At 41.7% G+C, this 20,424-nt stretch overlaps 1 protein-coding gene across 2 annotated transcripts in view; it reads left to right on the forward strand.

The window, feature by feature from the left end:
* The first annotated feature begins 9,197 nt into the window (after nt 1–9,197).
* LOC133479252 (myelin basic protein-like) overlaps nt 9,198–20,424 on the forward strand; it is a 62,722-nt gene continuing 51,495 nt past the window's right edge. For both annotated transcript variants that reach the window (XM_061775942.1, XM_061775943.1), the window contains exon 1: nt 9,198–9,471. The gene's annotated coding sequence lies outside the window, so the exon portion shown is untranslated. The remainder of the gene's footprint in view (nt 9,472–20,424) is intronic.

Here is a 20,424-nt window from a genome sequence, read left to right on the forward strand (position 1 = left end):
AACAGACATCCATCAAGTGGAACATGATTACATTGAAATTCTAATTGGCCATCAAATTATTTAAAGGTCAGACATCAACCAAAATGCAAGGGAAATTTTCATTTGAATGAAAACTCCTTTTGTATAAAATGACAAAAAAACATTTTTTTTAATGATTCTTAGCTCAATCATATTTTTCTCCTATTAAATTAAATCTGTGTCATAGTCAATTTGTGCAGCATGGACTGCCATTGCACTCAAAAGCTCCTGTTATTTTTAGTGTGCGTCCATGTGCATGTTTGTGTCATCAATTTCATGCCTAGCACTATAGTTTGCTCGAGTTCAAGATGGTACAGTTTTTGCTTCCATTGTCAAAAATAGTGGTAGAATGGAGCAAGATTACTTTGCTGTCCATTAACTGATGAAGAGACATCACTTCCTTGCAGCATCAGGAAAGAAATAAGAACACAAATGCATTTTCCCTCACACGCAGCTTGTTTTGTTCTTGTAATAAACAAGCAGCATGCCAGAAAGGAACAACATAAATGCTGGATGTCTTCCAGTGATCGTAAGTGTTACTTTCCATTTATTTGATTAATCTATTTGCTTTTTACATTTTGTCTCGCTGGTATGTTCATGTATTTTATGTGGCTGCCCCAACTATCACTATATTGACCACACACCCTGCTGAGGAAAGGGTTTAGGGTTTATCCAACCATCAATCTTTTTCCATTTAATAAGGGTTGGCTCACAGGAGCAACAGCCTTAGCAGAGAGGCCCATACTTCCCTGTCCTCGCCCACTTCATCCAGCTCTTCCAGCAGAATCTCAAGGTGTTCCTAGACCCTCGTCTCTCCAGTGTGTCCTGGGTCATCACCAGCGCCTCCTCTTGTTGGGGCGTGCCCAGAACATCTAACGAGGGAAGCAGCCTACCCATATACCCTTGCCACGTTACCTGGCTCCTGGTTGATACGGAAGAGCCTGGGTTTTACTCTGAGCCCCTCCCCTAACTTAGTCGAATGTGGAGGAAATAAATTTTGGCCGCTTGTATCCATAATCTTGTTCTTTCGGTAACTATCCTCATCTCTTGAACCCCAGCGAAGATGGGAACGAAGACGGAAGGGTAAAGTTTCACCAAGCCAGACCATTACAGAGTCTACATCACTGCATCATTCCTCCATCACTCGAGAACAGGACTCCAAGATACTTAACTTCTCCACTTGGGACAAGAGCTGATCCTAGACATGGAAAAGGCAGACAACCCTTTTCTCGGGGCCATGTTCTCAGATCTAGATATGCTGATTGTCATTCCAGCAGCTTCACACTTAGCTTCATACCACTCCAGTGAGAGTTGAAGATCAAGGCGGAGGCCTGATGTAGCCAACAGAACCGGACAGTACATGCTACATAATGCAAACAATATTAAGTTCACCAAAGCGGATGCCCTCAATGTCCCTGCTGCACTCGGAAATTTGGGTGTAAATGAGAGAACAGTCCAGGAAGAGCAGTAATCACAACGACTGTCTTTAGCAATTAGAAACCGGCCCCAAAATCAAAAATCCCAGAGGCATGTGTCTAGATTTAGGTTTAGGCTGATTTGCTAAAAAAGGAGGTCCTGCGACAAAAGTTTGGGAACTGCTGCTTTAATGTTGGTCATCTGCTCAAAACATTACATTCATAATACAATGACGTTGACACTCGATTAAGTTAAAATAAAGTTAAAGCGATTGGGCTTCAGCATGTGTGTGGTCGCTTGTCTCCAATATAACGTGGATGGGTTGGTTTGGTGTTAAAAGCGAAAGTGGTTTGAAAGACAGTTCTGGCACAAAATTGCTGTAAAACATGCTTTCGTTGGTTGTTAGCCTATACTTTTAACAGGACATACAGGAGAACCCTTAGAATGAATTATTGTAAGACTCATCATAAAGTGAGGATACGGGATACAGTATTCATTGGACAGCGAAAATATTTAGAGTTTGCCTTAGATTTGGATCATATTATCTTCTTAGCAGATGGCAAGTCCGAAACTCTCACAGGAACTGCAGTACGTGCCGACTTTGGTAACTGAACGTCTCTTTTCAAAAAATGCTAGGAATCCATTTTGATTATTTGTAAAAAAAAAATTACACTGGTTATACCCATGCTCACGGGGTAGCTGGAGCTTATCCCAGCTGACTTTGGCTGAAAGACAGAATACACCATGAACTGGTCACAATTATAGACAAACAGCCATTCACACTCACATTGACCTCATCACTGAGTTGGAAGTGAATACGGTACACACATTTGGCACTGTCTGGTCAAGGGAGTGAACCACTACACCAGTCAGTGACACCTTAATAATTTTACAAGCATTAATTTTATCCTATTCTCAAATAGTCCATCTGAACGTGCTCAACAGAAGTTAATAAAGTCTACAAATTGAATGAATAACAGCAATTATGTTTAAATTTGGCTTTTATGTTGTTTTCAAAAAGAGCTATTCAGTGTTCTTGGCATCTTTATAAAATACTATCCATTCATCAATCCATTCCTGTATCCTTCCATTTTTTTTGACACCATTTATCCTGTTCACGGTCACAGATAACAATCCTTTACCTATCCCATTTCCAAAATAATTCATAAATAATAGAATAATATATTAAAATAATACATTCATAGCCAACCAGTTCAGGGTGTACCCCTCCTCCTGCCCGATGATAGCTGGGATACGCTCCAGCACGCCCGCGATCCTAATGAGGAGAAGCGGTTCAGAAAATGGATGGATGGATGGAAATTTCATAGCCACATTGGTTTAGAAGTGGCTGTGGCTTTACTCTTCCTCTGAGATGTTATCAACCTGATCCCCTTTCCATGTGATGAAACTGAGTAAGAGCAAACAAAAATGTGTTTAATACCCATAAGCCTCCCAGGTCATTAACAAAATGTGGACAGATAAGGTAACTGCTTGTAAAATGTCCCGAGATGACCTGTGCAGTTTCAGTAACCTTAAAAACATTTGCAGTGAATTTCCTGCATATATTTTTCATTACCTTTCATTACATCCTGTTTGGCTGATGCAGCCACTGCTTGTGGGTGTTGCAATGTGTCAACTTTATAAAAAATGTTTTTTGGAAGTGTATAATTTTGTTGGCATAGTCACAAAGGTAATAGTTGTATTTTATATTAATTATTAAGGTTTCTCTGCGCTTTGTACTATTTGTACTGGGGTGTATTATATCGAATGCTAACTGAGTGAAAAAAGTGTTCCGTGTACAAAAACAAAACAAAAATAGTCATCTGGTTTTGGGTTTATCATTTTTGGGCCAAGCAGTCAGAAAAGAACAGAAAATGACACTTAAAAATAAAAGTTTTAATCTAACGAGAATAAAGTGGTATATGTATAGCACGGTTATAGTTTCATTCTCTGGAACAGGCACAAATGTTTACACAATTACTTAAATCACACAAAGTCTTCAGGATGTACTGGGCCCAAAATTCAGCCTGGACATTTAGATGGAGAGGCGCACAACCGAAGACCGATTTTTTGTTGTTGTTGCTCCTGCCTTGCAACGAAGCCCCACATACTGACCAATGAGCGGTACCTGTGATTTTAGGTCTCATCCTTTTTTCTCTATACACTGTATGCATAATACAATTGCCTGCCCAGTACGTCAGCCTAACACAGGGCATCTCTACCTATCTGGTTATTGTTGCTTCATGTTCCATTCTCTTCCTTCTCCCCAATAAGACCACCACATCCTCCTCCTCCTCCTCCTTCTCCAAGACCAGCACCACCTCCTCACTGCCACCATGGGGTCACCCAGTCCCTCAATAACCCCTCTGCTAGTCACCTTCACCCCTGATACTGCTGCTGCTAATAATAATAATAACAATAATAATCATAACAAGTGGTATGTTCTTAATACACAAAGGCAATCCATGTAAGAAAATGCCATAAATCCCACACGCACGCACGCACACACGCTGCTGCTGGATCCTTCCTCCACTGAAAAGATCTGTCAACATTTTGGTTCACGTCTGGTGTGGGGTTAGGGGGCGGCGGCGACCTGCTTAGGGCTTGTCTCCTGCTTGACAACAACTGTTGGGCACACCGTGCACGGCATAACAGCAAGGATCCGATGAAGTCACGAATCATAAATACATGCTGCAGCATGCATGCTATAATCTATACCGGTACTCGGGCCGTTGGCCGGGACACACGACTTGGCGTGCACGGCTTTGTTGACATAAGGCTACTTGTATTTGTTAAATAGCAGTATGTAGTTATGTTTTGTTAAAATATTGCTGCGTGTATTGGAAATTATATAGGAATTATCGGTAACGGTACGCCAAATATTTGGTGGTACCATGATTTTAAGGTGATGGTTCGGTTCACATTGGATACAGTCAGAGAACAAAGTGTAAAACAAAGCTGATCTTTTGTGTGATTTAAAATGAAACATCAATCCATCCATTTTCTCCACTTAGAGTAAGCTCACAGGTGAACTAGGGTCTATCTCAGCGCACTTTGGGTGAGAAGCAGGGTACACCCTGAACTGGTCGCCAGCCAATCGCAGGGCACATATGGACAAAAAACAAACAATCACATTCACACATACGGACAATTGACTATCCAATTAACCTAACATCCATGTGGTTGGAACGAGGGAGAGGTACCTAAAACCCACGCAAGCACGGAGAGAGCATGCCACACACAGGAAAGCCAGAGCCCAAATTCGAACTCCAGACCTCAAAACCTTGAGGTGGATGTGCTACCACTTGGTCACCGTGCTGCCCAACATGCAACATCAGTAGCCTATATTCACGTCCAATAGAGTTCAAGTATTGTTGCTAGATTTTGTGAAATTTTTCCATTGTGTGATGTAGAATGTTGTTAAGATATTCCAAAGGAATCAACTCCATTATTATCTTACACGAACCATTAACAGAAGGGCTCTTATTATTGATCCCTTGTAACAATACAGTATATTCCTCCTTGCAGCAAAAGAAAGAATGTTATATAACATCTTTTCAGCAACCGTTAGTAAACGAGTACTTGGGAGACCCAAAATTAAACAAACTGGATCCATTTCTAAATCTATTCCAAAAATCTTTTCTACTTCACTTAATGTCTGACCAAGATACCCTTATTATATGAAATGACCACAGGCAATGATTTAAGGTATCAGTTTTGATTTTAAATTTAAGGCACACGTGGGAAAAGGATATATATCTTCCGATTCGGAGATATATGCACCCTATGTAATATTTTTACCTGGTTCCTTCGAGTACAAATGTTTTTTTTTTTTTTTTGCGTACCTCCAAATATCCTCCCTTGTGTTCTCATCAATATTTACTGATAGCTCCTTCTCCCAAAGACCTATTCCATCTGTGTTACCAGAGTATAAACCACACAACACATCATATCTTGTCCCTTCCCTAATATGTTCTGTCCGAGAACCCTAATAATCTCCCTATCATATTAAATACTTGCCCCCGCATCATCTTTTTTTTTTTTTTTTTTGTGGATAGTTTTGAACAGAAGTCTCGCAAAATGATAGCAAGCTTTAGCATGCCTCATAAATTGACGTGAACTGCCAGATCCAGCTCACGGACACTGAGTTTGACAGCATTGTTCATCTTTGTTGCCAACAGTCAGCTACTCCCATATGCTTCCTTGAACAAGTTGACAGAAAGTAGTCTAGTATTTTTGTTTGAAAAATAAAAAGACAGCCAGAAACATGTATAACAGGAATGGCACTTTGTCGAGCGCAAACCTCCATCACTATAACAATCCTAAACATTTCAATTTGACTTGTTTGATTTAAAATTCATGACAACAAAACCATATTGTTCAACTCATGCTTTTGCTCGAAAATGGCCTCCATTCTTCCTTGACCAATTCACAGCTCCACTACTAAATTTCATGGGAATGAGTCATGTACTTTAAATGACTAACTAACTAACCACCTAACTACTAACCAGCTCCTTTAATGTCTGATTTTCTTAGATAAAAGGAAATCCATTTGTCTTTTTATGTGCATGAGGACTTTCAATCAGGCTAATTACATCCTGACAAATACAGATGAGGGGAAAACAAGTGGATTTATTTCCAGTTAGTCATCAGGTAAAGCATCCAGTCATACATTTAAATATGAAAACAGTAGGAGGTTTTTTTTTCTTCTCCCCATCTGTCCATCAATATAGTTGAAAACATTTTGCTCCTAATGAGAATGACGATGATTTCCACTTGGTAATTTGACTGAATCCATCTTCCTGATCAGTAAGCGTAATTTCTCCACAAAAAGACTGACACTGTTGATGACAAAAACAAAAAAAAACTACTCTTTCACCCCAGTTGCTGTGATGTGTGGTGGCTAATTAATGACATTTTAGGTCTATTACCTCGACTGAGGTCAAGCTATTTTCAAGGCAAAGAGTTCATGTATCTCTGTTGAAATCTGTCCAGGCTCTAATCTATCCATCCATCCATTTTCTGAGCCGCTTCTCCTCACTAGGGTCGCGGGCGTGCTGGAGCCTATCCCAGCTATCATCGGGCAGGAGGCGGGGTACAGCCTGAACTGGTTGCCAGCCAATCGCAGGACACATACATACAAACAACCATTCGCACTCACAGTCACACCTACGGGCAGTCACACCTACGGGCAGTCTCCAATGAACGCATGTTTTTGGGATGTGGGAGGAAACCGGAGTGCCCGGAGAAAACCCACGCAGGCACGGGGAGAACATGCAAACTCCACACAGGCGGGGCCGGGGATTGAACCCGGGTCCTCAGAACTGTGAGGCTGACACTCTAACCAGTCGTCCACTGTGCCGCCCATTTTTATACTTGTTTTCTGTTAAGTTTGATGTGAATGTGACGATTAGCTTATTCTCAGTGTTGTCAGGAATGAGATGGCTCAAATGGGCGCCGCCATTGAAAAATCTGAAAATGGCCTACTTAAGCATCACAGTTTCATCTCAAATCATAAGAAACATATGGCCATTTTTCTACCAAAAAGTCAAAGTTTCGGTCACAAAGTGAATACATTAATTAGGCTTAGAGAAGTGTTTATTATTTAAAAGGGCAATTATTTAACCGTTAAGCCTTAAAAGACAGTGTGTGTAAGTGACTAAAGACAGCTGCCTCATTATCACCAGGTTAACTACTGTCTGTTTCGTGACACTGTGAGGAGCCTCAGAAGTAACACAGTCATAACAGCCTGTTGCAAATTCATTTATCTTAAATTAATGAGATCATTAAATTACATTTTTGGACATAATGTAATAGTACAAATGAGAGGGGGAAAAAAAGTTTCTTTTTTTATTTTTAGTAGGAAAAGCAGGGTTTGCCTGATAATGTAATTTCGGCCCGTGATTGAATTGTCAGGAAAAGATTTGGCCCGGGGCCAAACTTAGTAGCCGACCCGTGTTCTATCACATCAATTCTACCCATGAGACCCATCTGATGCTGCAGAAGCTCTTTACAGATCATGCCTTGTGTTGGAAGGTGCGACTACAAAAATGTCAGGCATTGGATGTTAGAACAGCTGAGATTTATTTGGAGTTAATTAGACGCACTTGAAATGGTCGTAGTTGTGTGGTGACTCCAATTTAACATGAGTTTGAATGTGATTGCGCACATGTTAGCGCACATGTCTGACTGGGCCCCTGAGGTCAACCATAACTACAATATAGTCATTGATAATACTGTAAGATGCTTGCAGACGTGGCTAAGGTATTCAGACTCTGTGCTTAAGAAGAAGAACAGAAGACTGGTAAAGGTATGGATTATTTTACGTCATTTAAGTAACCTATGTAATAAGTGAATAAGTACAGACTCAACTACAAAGAGAAACTGTTTTTATAACTTGTCACAACAACAAAAAAACCTCTGCACGCAAAACAGTTTCCCTACTTTATCAAATTGCATAGTGCACATACTGAGAAGGGAAATAAAAAAATCACTGTACATGCTATCAAAACATGTTCCCATAGCTTTGCTAGCTTTGCTAGCATTGCAAACTGCCTAAGAAAAAAATGCTAAATTAGCTCATAATAACAGCTAAAAAATACACCTTACCTCTGTTTTTCCAAATTAGAGGGAGATTTTCTTTTTTTAACCCATCATTCTCAATGTCGACTACATCGAACAATTTTCTTGAACAAATACTGAGTGTGGAATATCTTGCTCCTCTCTATCTGTTTCATGCTTCCTGCATGGTTCACTGTTTCCACCCCGGCTTCTGCATCCCCGAGGTCTTTAATCAAGTCTAACTCTTTTTATTAACGCATTCTTTACCTTGGGCGGCACGGTGGTCGACTGGTTAGAGCGTCAGCCTCACAGTTCTGAGGACCCGGATTCAATCCCCGGCCCCGCCTGTGTGGAGTTTGCATGTTCTCCCCGTGCCTGCGTGGGTTTTCTCCGGGTACTCCGGTTTCCTCCCACATCCCAAAAACATGCATGAATTGGAGACTCTACATTGCCCGTAGGCATGACTGTGAGTGCGAATGGTTGTTTGTTCCTATGTGCCCTGCGATTGGCTGGCAACCAGTTCAGGGTGTACCCCGCCTCCTGCCCGATGACAGCTGGGATAGGCTCCAGCACGCCCGCGACCCTAGTGAGGAGAAGCGGCTCAGAAAATGGATGGATGGATGGATTCTTTACCTTGTGTCTTCATCGGCAAAGGTTGAAAAAACATTAACTGGGGAAAAAAAAGGTACCTGAAAAAATGTCAGTACCCACAACTGGAAGTGCGACACCGCTGCTGTAGCTGGTGAATACCGATGGCGGCGCTGTCGTCTGTTGCAGGTTGCAACACACCTGCTGCTCAGGTAATTTCGCGCAAGAAGGAAGCGGGCCGCAGGGGCGCGGCTTCCGCAAACAACGAGGAAGCGGAGTGCAGCTCGCGGAAGAAGCTTGTGACAATTTCCAGGTCGAGTTTTGCTGTGCCCGACAGTATCAACATGCAAAGACAGGCATGCGAAAAAAAAACAAAAAAAAAACAGAAATACACACCGAGGAATCCAAAAGAAACTTTTCAGGTCATGTTTTCTATGGAGATAATTTAGGTACATAAGCACACCCAGTATGCTGTCAAAGTCATTTCAGGTATGCGCGAGACCTTGCTTTGGCAGAGGAACTATTTAACCCCTCCCTGCCACTGACAGCGACCAATTTTCACGGCAAATAACATGCACCGACGTGTTTTTCGGCTCGATTTCTTCCCGGAGCCGCATTCCGCCCCACCCCTCGCAAACACCATCATCACTACACGCCTACCGAAATCAGGAAGCGCCGACGCACGCCGCTGTTTTCTTTTCCTCCTTTTATTTGCGTCCACATTTTGACGAGAGTAGCGTCGAGGGAAAACAAGTGAAGGGTTTGACATATTCGATGTTGACGACCGCTGACAGGACTGAGGCTGTGGATGCAGTCGACGGGCTAACCGGAGAGAGAGAGAGAAGGGGGATGTGCGCGACAGCCCTGTTCTGAGCCACGACAACAACTGTGAGTAAACAGTAAAGCGAGGACACAACCACGATATGATTATGACCTTTTCCATGTGTTTATATGCCTCCACTGCAACAGAACTGCGCGAGTGCGTGGTGGTGGACGACAAACACGTCATCCACTTCTGCGTATTTACTCCGCTTTGGCATGCGTCGTGTTTCGCAACAAATCATGTTTTTATGAATACCGTTTTCAGATTGATCGTAGTCTCCCCATTTGTCACTAATAGTACTTCTTCATAATTTGCCCCCCCTCACGCACATGCTCAAATTGCTAAAATATTACTAGAACCACAACCACCCCGACTGACTAATAACCGAACACAAATCTTACAATTTAACGTGAAGACAACTCTGCTATAAATGTGCTATAAAGCAAATTATTCAGTTACATTTAATTTTTTTTATAGGATTTGCATTCATTTGGGGTGATATCAAAACCTACAAAAAACGGCCATTCACTTAATTTTGAGTATTACATGAATTCACCCAATCTTTTCATGGAACTATTGGTATGTTTTCATAGAAGCTGAGTTTAAAGGGGAGTGTATATACTGACGATTTAAAGTATAGTAGGGCTACAAATGTTTACGGTCCCTGTTGATAATCTTGATATTTTACATCCAACCTCATTTGTTTTCCCCAACCAATAACCCTTTAGTGTATGAAGTACTGCACGTACTGCTATCAGGGGCCGCCATGAGATTTGATGCCTGTGAAAAATATCATTTTGGAACCCATAACTTTAATATTGCAAATTGAAAATGCTCTTTTCTGGGGCCCCTGTCAGGTCTTGGGCCATTGGACTCATCATCACTTTTCTCTCCTTTACTACCTGACAACTACAATGCGTATGTTGTGGAATTTTCCTAATCTTTTCAATATTTGGTTCATTATTTTAAAATTGTAAATGGATGGTATCAATTCAGTCAGTGTATGCTAGTAATTGTACATACTAAGGGTGGGAGAAAGGATTCTCAATTAGTTGATACATATGAGTAATTGATGAATAAATACTGGTAACCTATAGCTGGTAAAATAAAATTCAATGCAGAAGTGTAGCACCCTCCGGACATTGTGGCGTACATAGCGGGTCTTGTCGCTATAACAATGAATATATATTTAAATCTTCAGTCGCATCATGTGACGTACAGACCCTTTCCAAAAAAAATTTGAATACCATGGAAAAGTTGAATTAGTTCCATAATTCCATTCAAAGAGTTAAATTTTCATAGATTATAGATTCAGGCCCCACAGTTTAAATAATTTCAAGTATTTAATTGTTTATTTTCACATAAGGCGGCACGGTGGACGACTGGTTAGAGCGTCTGCCTTACAGTTCTGAGGACTGGGCTTCAATCCCCGGCTCCGCCTGTGTGGAGTTTGCATGTTCTCCCCGTGCCTGCGTGGGTTTTCTCCAGGCGCTCCGGTTTCCTCCCACATCCCAAAAACACGCATGGTAGGTTGACTGAAGACTCTAAATTGCCCGTAGGTGTGAATGTGAGTGCGAATGGTTGTTTGTTTATGTGTGCCCTGCAATTGGCTGGCAACCAGTTCAGGGTGTACCCCGCCTCCTGCCCGAAGATAGCTGGGATAGGCTCCAGCACTCCCGCGACCCTTGTGAGGGGAAGCGGCTCAGAAAATGGATGGATGGATGGATGGATTTTCACATAATGTGGGTTTCCAGCTCATAAAACCCAAAAAATCAGGAATTAAAAAAAATGTAATACTATGAAGAAATCAGCCCAAAATTTGCAGGCGATAAATGTTTTAAACTGAGTGTCACACACTAATCATCTACTAAACTCAAAGCACCTACACAGGCTTCCCCAGGTGTCATTAAATTGCTTCAGTTCAGTATTGGTTTCAATATGGGGAAGACTGCAGACTTGACAACTGGCCAGAAGACCATCATTGATACCCTCCATAGGATGGGTAAGCCACAAAATTTCAACGCTAAGGAGGCTGGCTGTTCACACAGTGTTGTGTCCAAGCATATCCATGGAAATCTAGTGGAAGGACAAAATGTGGCAGGAGATGATGCACCAGCAAAAGAGATGACCGTGGGCTTCAGTTGATTATCAAACAGAGAAGATTTAAGAATCTAGCAGAGGTCCAGAAAGAGTGGAATGAGGCGGGAGTCACAGCTTCAAAAAACACCACATTCAGGCGCATCCGGGAGATAGGCTACAACTGTCGGGTTCCTTGGGTCAAGCCACTTCTGAGGATGAGTCAGAAGGAAGGAGGAAGCGTCTCAATTGGGCCAAGGAGAAAAAGGACTGGACTGTTGGCCAGTCGTCCGAGGTCCTATTTTGAATGAAAGTGTGCCTTTCATTCGGGAATCAAGTTCCAACGGTTTGGAGGAAGGCGGGTGAAGAACAAAACCCAAGCTGCTTGAGGTTCAATGTGAAATATCCACAGTCAGTCATGATTTGGGGTGCAATGTCCAGTGCAGGTGTTGGTAAACTCTGCTTTCTTAAATCCAAGGTCACCGTAACAGTCTACCAGAATGTTTTAGAGGACTTACAAGACAGGACTTAGAGACAGCAAGCATCAAGGAAACCTGGGCTTCCATAACTCCCAGGCAATGCCACAGGCTGATTGCCTCAATGCCACGGCGCATCGAGGCAGTGATTAAAACAAAGGGATTCCCAACCAAGTATTGAAGATTAACGTATCGTTTTGAAAGTACCATATTTTGATTTATTTAATGCGACCCTAATTTCCTTCTTTTTTTAAATGTAAATGGTGATTTCTTCACAGTATTCTAATTTTTGGAATTTCAGATTTTGTGGGTTTTATGAGCTGGTAGCCCAAATTATGTGAAAATAAACAAATAAATACTTGAAATTGGCGACACGGTGGACGACTGGTTAGAGCGTCAGCCTCACAGTTCTGAGGACCCGGGTTCAATCCCCGGCCCCGACTGTGTGGAGTTTGCATGTTCTCCCCGTGCCTGCGTGGGTTTTCTCCAGGCACTCCGGTTTCCTCCCACATCCCAAAAACATGCATTAATTGGAGACTCTAAATTGCCCGTAGGTGTGACTGTGAGTGCGAATGGTTGTCTGTTTGTATGTGCCCTGCGATTGGCTGGCAACCAGTTCAGGGGGTACCCCGCCTCCTGCCCGATGACAGCTGGGATAGGCTCCAGCACGCCCGCGACCCTAGTGAGGATAAGCGGCTCAGAAAATGGATGGATGGATGGATACTTGAAATTGTTTCAATTGTGGACCCTGAATCTATAATTCATGAAACTTTAACTTTTTAAATGGAATTATGGAAATAAATCAACTTTTCCATGATATTAAAATTTTTGGGAAAGGGTCTGTAATTCCCAAACCAGCTAAACTAGAAAATAGAACCACATTAATCGGGGGTTCGTTATGTCTGTGGCTCTGAGGAACGAACACCTGACACATCAGTCCATAACACGTTATTAGGATTCCCACATAGTTTTCTGGCAGGACACGCCCCACTGCATATCATCATTGGTGCCTACGTCGCGGGAACGGCAGGCTGCGCAGCTGTAACCAGATGACCATCCCAAACATGTATCACATTTGTACGAAATAAAAACTAAGAAGTTTGTTCTGGTTAGGTTTAGGGCAAGGATAGGTTTTAGGATAGGTTAAGGTTAGGACTAGGGTGGGTTAGCGTTAGGTAAGTCACATACTTCTTTTCCCGTCTGGAACCAGTAGGGCGTGCTCTACCGGGATACTGCAGCCAATCATAGAGCAGCGGTATGTGTCCTGGAGCCAGTAATATTGGAGCAGGGTGTGTCCTGCCTGGAAACTACAGTATGTGGGAATTCTAATAAGGCATCAATAACGAAGCATCTCAGTGCGATCCCTTTGTTGTTTTTGTGAGTGAAATCTGAATTGATTTGCGTGTGAAAAGACATAGAGCCTAATTCAGATATTTACCACTACAGGATGACATTGTAATTTATACATGTTCCATTTTATTTTAAAGAAGGTAATGGAAACAAATATGTCTGTAATTTATTTTAGTCATGGAAATAGGGGTCATTACGAATACTGTTTTAAAAATCGAAAGTAGTCACACAGTAAGAAAAAAAATGAATGCTGTACACTGGATCATTTGAAGAGGTATCGTGATGCATTTATAAACTGTAATAGGTTAAAATCATAGCCTGCTGATGTGGTGAGAAGTTTCCTACCCAAACACATGCAATTCATATTATCATCCATCCATATTTTCTGTTCTGCTTATACTGTATTTCACATCTCAAAAAACAAAGTTGGTTGTTGCATCACAAGTACCGGTACATGTGAAATAATCGCTGTAAAGTGTGATATTTCACAATCTCTGGTGAAATATGAAAATGCACTGTCGCTGTGATCCACTATATGGGGATATACAGGGGGGTGAAAGGTAACTAGGCCTTGAAAATTGGTAATAATATCCATAGCCACCCTATTACAAACAGTGTTTCCCACAGGACCAGAATCTATTTGTGGTGGTGGCTATCCGGCGGCTGGCCACGGGTTTTGGGTGTGATGGGGGTTAGACCCAAACAAACAATTACGGAATATCTTATTCTAAATAAAAAAATATTTTTTTAATTACATTTGCTTGAATAAATAAATACGTAAATAAATAAATGTAAAGTCAAAAACTTACAGGGCACTACACTAACTTTTCCATTTGTAGCACTGGACCATGCATGATGTGTATAGTCTAACGTAATTGGCGTACTGCAGTTTTTTATATAATAAAGATTGACAGTGACTCGAGTTATCTGCAAAATATTTTACTGTGAATATGAAGTTTGTCTGCAACGAGCAGTGGCTGACTAAACAAGTCATTTCTTTTACATACAGTAATTTTAAAAGACAATGGAAACATATTCTTGTTCGGATTAAAGCAACACATAACGTGTTTGTGTGCATGTGTTTACATGTATTCTATGTATTCTGTTTTGTTTTTTCAACTTTTCATAAAAGACGTACTTAAATTAACGTATCGACAGCATAACCTTTAACTTAATATCTTTAACTTAATAAAAAAAAACAATAAGTGTGATTTGAATATAAAACGTTTATTTGTTAACAAACAAGCAGAACTTGATTTTTGGTAACAATGTAGTTGCTTTCAAAACTTGCAGTACTTTACATAAAATTACAACTAAATACCTTTGTTGGAACTTTTTCAAAGTTACTTATTGGCAGTATTGAAGTGAAGTGGGATGCTGAGCTGACACTGTCCTAAATGAATGGTGGACATGAGACTTACTGTAAAGGCCTCTTTTTTTTGCAATGCGGCCGACAACGCATTGCATCACGTGACTGACGAATTGGCCCGCGCGGCCCGTCTGCATAGCTTGACGCGCACACGGCAAAAATTGTTGCTGTGTGTAGAATGCCGCGGAGATCATCTCTCGTGATTGGTCCGTTTTAGTCACATGCTGTGATGATATAATCGGTGTTCCTCCCGGTTCCACATAGCACCTATGCCGCCGCCTTCTCGATTGATTTTGCAGCATAATTAAATGTATCATCTGGTCATCTAGGTCCATTTGTTCTAGCAGACTTTGTTCCACGGTCGCCATTGTTCTTGCTTTGTTCCTTGTTACGGAAAGGAAAGTAAAAAGGGCTACCAGAAATGGCCATAAAATGCAGAGGAAACGCCACTGTGGCGTCCTAGCCAATACCAGCCATAGCGACACCCCCGACTTGGAGGAGAACCGCAGCACACTTTCAAAACAGCGCGCGTGCGTTGCGCTCGAGTATGAAAGCAAACTGCGTGCGGGGTAGCCGCAGTGACGTCAGCGTGGTTGCCGTCCGCGCGGGTATAAAGAAGCCTTAACAGTTAACTTGAGTAACGCGTGGGCGCGTTAACTCGCCGTGCTCGGCTTTGCAGCTTTGCTTCACTTCCTGTTATAGTCTTTTCGCAGCGTCATCCTAGTCTCAAAAGATCCTGAAGACTGTACGTAGGCTTTGCCCAACATGGAATGGCATTTCCAAGCGAAATACACACAATTACAAACAAAAACAGTACAGAGTGTGCTGTGAAGAGACGCCATTACGCCGGCTGGATCAGCATCACTGGTGTGGGGGACGGATCGATACTGTCTGAAATGTTCACGTCGCTGAAACCAGAAAACCGATTGTCAAAATTAAATATTGATATTTTTGATGCTTAAGTCATTTGAGGGACGGAATTTTAAGTATCATATCAGAAAGGAAATCAGTGGTATGGATCATTAGCAGACACACAAAAAGAACACAATTTCTGCGCAGCAAAAGCCAAAATCTATTTGTGGCAGCCAAAATTTAATTGTGGCGGCCCGCCACAAATAAATGTTTATGTGGAAAACCCTGACAAATGTATTGAGGCAAATGGTACATGTTCTTTATTATATTGGAAAATGAAAGTAAATCCTTATATTTCAACATAAGCACCAGTGATGTCAACCACTTTCCTTAAAGGGCCAGGGAAGGAATGAACAACCTTGTGAAAGACCCCGTCTGAAATATAATCCAGTATATGCACAATCAGCTTCCACATTCCGCAACAGTGGTACAAGCACTTTCTCCTCGCATGAGTGAATGGTGAAGTGGATGGTTTCAAAGCACACATAGGAACTCTAAAGTCTACAATGTCTTTTTTTTCAACACAAAATGTCACCACGGCGCTGCCAAAGATGACAATAGACGGGGTTTCGGCTTGCTTCATGTTTATGTATCATATGATCCATCCATCCATTTTCAACACCGCTTATCCAGGTTAGGGTCACGGGGCGCTGGAGCCTATCCCAGCTGACTTCGGGCGAAAGGCGGACTTCACCCTGAACTGGTCGCCAGTCAGTCGCAGGGCACATATAGACACGGACAACCATTCGCACTCACATTCATACCGTCACTGAGTGGGAACTGAACCCACGCTGCCCGCACCAAAGCCAGGCGAGTGTACAACTACACCATCAGTGACTTGTATCATATGATATTTGTATAAATAAATGATATACATGTATTCAACTTTTGTCTGAAGACACTAGCTATAAAGAAAAATAAAATAGCTTGTTTGGCTTCAGGCGGCACGGTGGCCGACTGGTTAGAGCGTCAGCCTCACAGGTCTGAGGAGCGGGGTTCAATCCCCGGCCCCGCCTGTGTGGAGCTTGCATGTTCTCCCCGTGCCTGCGTGGGTTTTCTCCAGGCACTCCGGTTTCCTCCCACATCCCAAAAACATGCATTAATTGGAGACTCTAAATTGCCCGTAGGTGTGTATGTGAGTGCGAATGGTTGTTTGTTGTGAACTGCGATTGGCTGGCAACCAGTTCAGGGTGTACACGCCTCCTGCCCGATGTTAGCTGGGATAGGCTCCAGCACGCCCGCGACCCTAGTGAGGAGATGCGGGTCAGAAAATGGATGGATGGATGTTTGGCTTCAAACAATCATGTCATCAATCCAAGTTATGCTCGTTAGCATAGCATACACAGAACGTCAGCTATCCCGTGTCCCGCGTTGGTCACGTGACATTCTTCATATAGCGGATTGAGAACCTACTGAAGTCGTGTCTCCAAGTCCTCCAGTGTCTGAGGTTTTGTCTTGTACAGAAACCGCTATGAGTGTTGTCTGTTTAAATTTTTTTTCGAAATGACTTCATTCATTCATTCATTTTCCATACCGTTTCTCCTCACTAAGGTCGTGGGCGGGCTGGAGCCAATCCCAGCTATCTTCATTGAAACCAAAAAATTCTATAGGCAAATTCTAAGGCCCAGTTACTTTTCATCCACCCTTTACAGTACCCTAATCGGTCATAACATGATGACTACTCGAACAATCTAAAGAGATCCAATTCACGATCCGTATCATACCATTTGGATTACCGCCATACAAGAAAGGATGCCAGTAGTTGCAGTTTAACCTTCAAATCGTTTAAGGCCAAGCCTCTGTTTGCCTGTGACTATTTGGCTGGTAAATCTGCAGGGATGTGTTCATCTGCATCCCTCTGAATTTCATAAGATATTCATCAGCACACTTGGGACCAAATATAATGTGCATTTGCATTACTTTCTCTTTGTGAACAGGCACATTTATACGAGTTAATAGCAACTAGTAGCAACAAGTCCCCAAAATTGTGAGTGTATGTGAATACAATGAACAAATTCAGAAGTGTTGAATGTGAAGGTGATACAGTATATTGAAATTAGTCAACTTCCGTCCTCTCTTCCTCTCCAGTTGCTGCCTCTTCTCGGTAAACAGACTGAGTCACATTACCTGCAGTACAAACAGCCCCAGAACTACAATACTGTTTTGTTGTTGTTGTTGCTGTTGTTGGTTGACCATATAGGCTTGGTGCTGCCTGTCAACATGAGGCACTAGACTGACCACATGCATATGCTGTCATCTGCAGCAGGAGCTCAGCTTGCATTGTTGTGACAGTTCAGTATTTTCCCTCCAAATCCATGTTAAGAGGTTGTAACTTGTCTTGTTAGACATCAAACCCCGTGTGACTGTGATTGTCCCTCTCAGTTTGAGAAGATTATGCGTAGTCCTCATGCATGAGAGTGTATCGCAAGGACACCCCTGGGAGGAATGGGAGGTACCCATGCATAATGAAACAAAACAAACAAATGCTTGAATTAACAGCACATAATTTATGCACAGTAGTGCCCACAGAGAGACATGTTTTGTATCATCCTCACAACAGCCTTCTTTTTAACAAACAAAAATAAAAAATCTGCAACTGCCAGTACAGTGTATTTTCCAACATCTTCCCAGCAATACATTTAGACTAGGCATATGGTCATGACAGATGGATTTAAAATAAAGAAACATTTGACTGTTAAATTTGCATTTTAGAATCAATGTTAAATTTTGTCATAGACATCTTAATGGGTACATAATTGGCTATTTAATGTTTGTATAAAAATAGGTCTCTGTGTCTGCCCACACATCAAGTGTGAAATTTAAGTATTACACACCCTCAAGTCCACTGTCATTTTAGTGAAAGCCGGACTCGCCATTGGTCCAGCAGTATGTGGGGTGGGGTGAAGACTGGCTCACTGAAAAACAAGTTCACCCCTAAAAAAAAGCTGGTTTCACAATGGCAAGAAATATGCACAAAATTTGGGGCAATTATATAAATACTTTGAGTCTAAAAGCATTTCTATAATTCATGATCTTTGGGGTATTTTGACAAAAGCATGCCACAGACATGCTATTAAGACACTTGGGAACTGTTTTAAATTGTGAAAGAAGAAAAAAACAATATGTTTATTAAAACCTTGTAAGCCTGATAAATTTGAATGCATGGCAGTAACCAATTAAAAAAAAAGTGTTGAAATAATATATATATGAAAATAAACCTTCAGCGGCACAGTGAACAACTGGTTAACACATCTGCCTCACAGTTCTGAGGACACTCGTTCAAATCCGGCCCCACCTGTGTGGAGTTTGCATGTTCTCCCCATGCCTGCGTGGGTTTTTCTTCCACATCACAAAAACATACATGGTAGGTTAATTGAAGACTCTAAATTGCCCGAAGGTATGAATTTGTGTGTGAATGCTTGTTTGTTTTCTACAATATGGGTCCTACAATTGGCAGGCAACCAGTCCAGGGTGTACCCCGCCTTTCGCCCAGCGTTAGCTGGGATAGGCTCCAGCACGCCTCCGACCCTAGGGAGGATCAGTGGTACGGAAAATGAAAATAAACCTTCAGAAAATCTTTATCTATTGTGCAGCCAATGTTGTAGGAAACTTAACGTGTTTATCAGCAATACTGTCACGATTGGTTTTTGAAGGAGATGAAGGCAAGGCAAAAACGTGGAGGACCCAAGTGCAGGCAAGGTAGAAGTCCCAAAATATTTAATTCCAAATCAAAGGTAAACAAGAGTCATGGAAAAAGCAAACTAAACAAAGTCCCCAAACTGATATTGAAAGTAACAAAGAAACACTTGAACAAACCAAAAATGGAACCAAAACATGACTGGTGAGTAAGACGTGGAACAGACAGGGACAATGACACTTGACAATGACATACCACAATGACAGTGAACCAACAAGACCTGAACGAAACCAGGGAACTAAATACAAACAGATTGACACCTGGACAAGACACGAGTGGCTGGAGAGAGCTAAATGTCGACACAAGGCAGAAGGTTGACGAGAACAGGTGGACACAACAAACAAATGAGCCCACGGCAAACATGGAACACAGGAAAACACAACACAACCCAAACCAAAACACAGACCATGACAAATACAAGTGTAAAAATGAATTAGCCACCATAATATCTAATAGTAATATTGTGTTGCAGGCATTCATTAAAAAAAAAATAATACTGCCACACTGGTGTAAAAAGGTATTAACCGTTATGAAACGTAACATAAATAAAACACTACCTTTAGTTAAAAGTGAGGGCACTGATTGCAACTAAGTTCTAGAAATCAACAGTAAATTAAATACTAAACGAACAAATACAAAGACAAAAATAATAATGTTAATAATAAAACAGATCCATTGTAAACATTGCAATAAGTGCTGCTTGTGTTAACAAAGCGGGAAGGACAGCAGGCAGTGGGCCTGATGTTTCAGAGCAACAGTGGGAGCCCTCAGGCTTTTCTCAGTGGAGGAACTGCTGTACTTCTCACCAGACATTTACAGCTGACTGGTCACTGAGTTGACAACATCTACGTATTGGCCTCTTCTCCTGGTTGTATTTTCAGTATAGCCCTTCTCACTTATTCAACAAACTGACATTGTTATCCTGACAAGGAACAATTATGTCATCATGAGTATGAGTCATGAGGGTGACTATATGTTAACTAGCAGCCCATGACTTTTGTGGGCTCAAGATCATTCAGTTTTCATTTCTTGACATGCAGAAGTAACATTTTAATATGACCAATTATCTCAACATATCTTCTCATTATGTCTTGCCTTGCCTGCAATTTCATTGAGTTAGATGGGACACGTACTAGGG

Source organism: Phyllopteryx taeniolatus, chromosome 6 (assembly GCF_024500385.1).
Source record: "Phyllopteryx taeniolatus isolate TA_2022b chromosome 6, UOR_Ptae_1.2, whole genome shotgun sequence".
NCBI lineage: Eukaryota > Metazoa > Chordata > Actinopteri > Syngnathiformes > Syngnathidae > Phyllopteryx > Phyllopteryx taeniolatus.